This window comes from Anopheles maculipalpis, chromosome 3RL (assembly GCF_943734695.1).
Source record: "Anopheles maculipalpis chromosome 3RL, idAnoMacuDA_375_x, whole genome shotgun sequence".
NCBI lineage: Eukaryota > Metazoa > Arthropoda > Insecta > Diptera > Culicidae > Anopheles > Anopheles maculipalpis.
Window position 1 is genome coordinate 46,895,527 of NC_064872.1, and position 6,000 is coordinate 46,901,526.

Consider the following 6,000-nt stretch of genomic DNA (forward strand, 5'->3'; position numbering starts at 1 on the left):
CTGTCCTCGCGTTCCATCTCCGGACTCGCCACTAGAGTATCCTCTGTCTGCTACTGTTCGCGCGAGCTTATATTAATTTTCCGATCTTTATCCGCTCGTGATAAGTTTTCGCATGATTCGAACATTCCCTAACTGATCCCAGGTCAGTCTCGTCCTGCCCTTTTCTGATCCGTATCGCTTCTATTCTTCTTCGTGCCTCCTAACTGACAGGGCGTTGAGAAACTTTTAAATTTTCCAACAGTTAGAAATATCAGAATTTTCAAAAATCTCAGAAATCTCAGAATTTTCAAAAATCTCAGAAATCTCAGAACTTTTATATATTTATTTATTTACATTTGATTATTACGGTCCAGTGCCGTACTGTCAACACCGTTGTGTTGAGTAGATTTACACATATTGATAAGGCATTTCCTCCTTATTCTTTGCCTTATCCCGGGCATACTCGGTTGTGGATGGTTGTGGTGATGGTGATGATGATGATGATGATGATGATGATGATGATGATGATGATGATGATGATGATGTAGTGGTGTATGTTGTGAGTTTTGATGGTCCGGGACTATTGCTGTGACTATTGTGATGATGTTGGTTGGTTGCATCCGAATTCCGGCTATAGTGGTGATGTGGCTGTTCTATTGTTGACATTTGATGTTTGGTCTCGGCTGTAACAAATAAATAAACATTGTTAAGACAGCACGAACATTTATTTGTCTGCGTACAGTGCTCTCCAGTGCAGTCCAGCCATGACATTTAAAGCTCACTCTTGTCAACAGCAGCGAAAGCGACTTCACTTCTCTCAAGACTGAGCCCGCCAAACACCCCGAACCCGACGCCAACGCTGTCAAACACAATCTGTCAAAACTGGATTGAAGTGGAGAACACTGCACTTTGAACAACGCCTGCCACCCTTTTACGGCAGCGTTGGAATCACCATCGAATTCTCAAAATTCTAACATGTTTCAGAAATCTCAGAAATCTTAGAATTTTCAAAAATCTCAGAAATCTCAGAAATTTAAAACATCTCAGAATTCTCAGGAATTTTGGAAATCTCAGAAATTTCAGAAATCTCAGAAATTTTAATAATCTCTAAATTCTCAGAAATCAATAAATTTACAAAAATCTCAGAAATTTCAGAAATTTCCAAAATCTCAGAATTTTGAGTAATCTCAGAAATTAAGAATTCTAAAAAATCTTAAGAATTTCGTAAAACTCAGAATGCTCAGAAATGTCAGAATTCTAAGAAATCTCATAAATCTCAGATATCTCAGAATGCTCAGAAATCTCAGGTATCTCAGAAATCTGAGAAATCTTAGAAATTCAAAAATGTCAGTATTTTTAGAAATCTCAGAAATTGAAGAAATATCAGAAATCTCAAAAATCTCAGAAATCTCAGACTTTTCAAAAATCTCAGAATTCTCAGAATTCTCAGAACTTTCAAAAATCTCAGAATTCTTAAAAATCTCAGAAATCTCAGAAATTTCAGAAATCTTAGAAATGTCAGAATTCTCAGAAATTTGAAAATATTAGAAATTCTAGAAACCTCAGAAATCTAAGAATTCTCATATATCTTAGGAATTTCGAAAAACTCAGCATGTTCAGATATTGCAGAATGCTAAGAAATAACAGAAATATAAATAATCGCAGAAATATCAGAAATCTCAGAAATTTTTGAAATCTCACAAATTTTAGAAATCTCAGAATTCTTAGACATTTCACTAATTTCAGCAATCTTAGAAATCTCCGAAATTTCAAAAATCTCGGAATTCTTAGAAATATCAGAATTTTCAGAAATTTAAGGCATCTCAGAAAATTCTTAAACCTCAGAATTCTCAGAAATCTCAGCATTTTCAAAAATCTCATAATTTTTAGATATATCAAAAACCTCAGATATCTAAGAAACCGCAGAAAACTCAGAAATCTCAGATATCATGGAAATTTAAAAAATGTCAGAATTCTCAGAAATTTTTTAAATCTCAAAAATCTCAGAAATTTCAGAAATTTCAAAAATCTCTAAAAATAAGAAATCTCTGAAATTTTAGAAATCTAGGAAATCTAAAAAATCTCAGAATTCTTAAAAATCTCAGAATACTCAGTAAATCTCAGAATTTTCAAAATTCTCAGAATTTATAGATATCTCAGAAATCTCAGAAATTTCAAAAATGTCAGAAATCTCAGAAATATAATGAATATCAGTAATTCAGAAATGTCAGAATTCTTAGAAATCTCAGAAAACTCAGAAATCTCAGAAAACTCAGAAATCTCAGAAATCTCAGAAATCTCAAAAATCTAGTAAATCTCAGAATTTTCAAAAATCTCAGAATTCTTAGAAATCTCAGAATTTACAAAAATCTCAGAATTCTTAGAAATGTCAGAAATCTCAGAAATCTTAGAAAACTCAGGATTATCAGAAATTTAAAAATCTCAGAATTTTCAGAAATCTCATAAATCTAAGAATTCTCATAAATCTTAGGAATTTCGGTAAATTCCAAATGCTCAGAAATTTCAGAATGCTGAGAAATATCAGAAATATCAAAAATTTAAGAAATATCAAAAATATCAGAAAAATCAGAAATCTTAGATATTTTGGAATCTCAGAATTCTTAGAATTTTCAGTAATTTCAGTAATTCCAGCAATCTCAGAAATCTCAGAAATTTAAAAAATCTCGGTTTTCTTGGAAATCTCAGAAATCTCAGAAATTTCATGAATCCCACAATTCTCAGAAATCTCAGAATTTTTAAAAATCTCATAAATCTCACAATTTTGAAAAATTTCAGGAAACTCAAAAATCAATCAGGAAATTCAAAAATTTCAGAATTTTCAGATATCTCAGAATTCTTAAAATCTTAGAAATCACAGAATTTTCAAAAATTCCAAAAATATCAGAGTTTTCAGAAATCTCAGAATTTTTAGAAATCTCAGAATTTCCAGAAATCTCAGAATTTTTAAAAATCTCAGAAATCTCAAAAATTTTAGAAATGTCAGAAAACTCAGAAATATAAGGAATCTCAGAATTTAAGAAATATTTAAGAAATATCAGAAATCTCAGAAATCTCAGTAATCTCCGAATTTTCAAAAATCTTAAAATTCTCTGATATCTCAGAAATTTTATAAATCTCAGAAATCTCAGATATCTCAGAAATTTTAAAAATCTCAGAATTTTAAGAAATTTTAGAAATTTTAGAAATCTTAGAAACCTCAGAAATCTCAGAAAATAAAAAAAAACTCAGAATTCTCTAAAATCTAAGAAATTTAAAAAATCTCACAATTCTCAGAAATCTCAGAAACATAAAAAATCTCAGAAATTTTAGAAAAATCAGAAATCACAGAAATCTCGGATATCTCAGATATTTTAGAAATCTCAAAATTCTAAGAAATTTCAGAAATCACAGCAATCTCAGTGTTAAAATACGAGCGGCTTTTTTTGCCTCTTCAGTGTACTGAGCTTTTTTTATTACCAAGCTCTCTAGATACAATAGAGAGAAAGAAAGAAAGAGCCAAAATATCAGAATTTTCAAAAATTCCAAAAATATCAGAGTTTTCAGAAATCTCAGAATTTTTAGAAATCTCAGAATTTCCAGAAATCTCAGAATTTTTAAAAATCTCAGAAATCTCAGAAATCTCAAAAATTTTAGAAATGTCAGAAAACTCAGAAATATAAGGAATCTCAGAATTTAAGAAATATTTAAGAAATATCAGAAATCTCAGAAATCTCAGTAATCTCCGAATTTTCAAAAATCTTAAATTTCTCTGATATCTCAGAAATTTTATAAATCTCAGAAATCTCAGATATCTCAGAAATTTTAAAAATCTCAGAATTTTAAGAAATTTTAGAAATTTTAGAAATCTTAGAAACCTCAGAAATCTCAGAAATTAAAAAAAAACTCAGAATTCTCTAAAATCTAAGAAATTTAAAAAATCTCACAATTCTCAGAAATCTCAGAAACATAAAAAATCTCAGAAATTTTAGAAAAATCAGAAATCACAGAAATCTCGGATATCTCAGATATTTTAGAAATCTCAAAATTCTAAGAAATTTCAGAAATCACAGCAATCTCAGTGTTAAAATACGAGCGGCTTTTTTTGCCTCTTCAGTGTACTGAGCTTTTTTTATTACCAAGCTCTTTAGATACAATAGAGAGAAAGAAAGAAAGAGCCAAAATATCAGTCCGCTGTTCGCTCGCGCTAATATTAATTTTCCTATCTTTATCCGCTCGTGATACGTTTTCGAATGATCGATCGTTCCCTAACTGATCCCGGGGCAGGCTCGTTTGCCCTTTTCTGATCCTTCTTATTTCTTCTATTCTTCTTCTTGCCTCCTAACTGACAGGGCGTTGAGAACCTTATAAAGTTTCCAACATTGTCCCCCCAAGTGTGCCACGGTTGAATAATCTAATCGTCTACAGCCCGTAAACACTTGAAACGTTTAACCCGCCGTAGTGACCCAACCTTATCTGCGTATCATCTAATCAACTAGAGCCCGTAAACGCTTGAAACGCTTAACCCACCTTATGTGATGACGCAACCTCTCCTTTCTCTTATCTAGCTATCAACCGTGGCTTCACTTCCTTTACCCTGTCAGTTATCGCGTGTGTAGTCCTGTCATGTGTCGTGTACGTATGTGTGTTTGTGTGTCGCGTAGTTGTTTGTTTTCCTTGCTCCGTTGGAACCACGCGGTTTTCTATTAGGCTGCAACGTCCAAGACTGCTATTTTGTGTGCAGGACTTACGTACATTCCGCTTGTGGTTTCAACTGTCGCCTGTCTGACTTGTCCATCCTTGCCAGGGACAACCGATACAATACGTCCTCTTGGCCAACAATTCCTAGGCAGATTGTTATCCGCTATCACTACCAAATTCCCTATCTCGATTGGCCGTACCGGTTCGAACCACTTGGTCCGACGAGTAAGAGTAGGTAAGTATTCGGAAACCCACTTCTTCCATAATGAATCCGCTGTCTGCTGTGCCGCTCTCCACGTTGATCTTATGGCAGCGAGACTGTTGCCGTAAACGGCCGCTGCAACGTCATGCGGATCTTGCTGTGTTTCTCCGGGGTAGTCACCGGTAAGATGGGTAGATACCGGTCATTATTGTGCGTCTCCACCGTTTCCGCGTTGCTCAACCGCCGTAAGTATCCTTTCGCTTTATACTCTTCCATCTTGGCATTCACAGCACCAGCTAAAATTGGATCCTTAGACATTTTTCGTTTTAGGCATTCATACCGCTTCAGCGCTGAGGTTTTGTTGCAAGGTAATTCAACGCTGTCGTTGCCATAGGAGTCCGGTCTCGTAGCGCTGTCCGTCGAAGGTAGTCTCGCGTTCCAGTATAGCGAGTTCTCTTTCGTCGTCCTTAGATCGCAACGGCTTTACGGACTTATCAATGCCGATCGATTCCAGATCGAAATATCGTTTCACTGCGGCGGTAAGAATATCGTCCGGCGCAGCGTTACACGAACACACATGGAATGAGTTCCACGTGGATCCTGGTACGGCACTCGCAACCGAGCAAGGGCCGTAGACAACCCATCCCAGGCGGGTTTTCGAAGCGACTGGCTCGTCACACTTCCCATCCACACTCTTCAACGCTCGGGTGATGTTGCAGTTGTCGATGCCTATGAGGACAAGTGGCAAGGCACCGGATAACAGATAACGTACGACATAACGGGAAGACCTCTCAAATGCGCATAGCAGCCAGCCAGCTCGTTTCGGCCCGATATGCGAACTGTCAATCTAACGGAATTCTTTTCTTCTCTGGTTACGTCTGCCGTCCATTGTAGACACAGCGGGTGCGGTGTTCCGGCGATGCCTAGTTCCTGCAGGAGTCCGTTTTCCATGAAGGTAGATGTAGACCCGTCATCCAAGAAGGCGAATGTGTCTACATGTCCGTTGGGTCCATACAGTGTCACGGGCACGTATTTCAGGAGCGTGCTATCCTTCAGTCCTGAATGGGTTAGAACTTTAGCAATGCTAAGATCTACTCCCTTACCTGAGTCGGCTCTGTTGG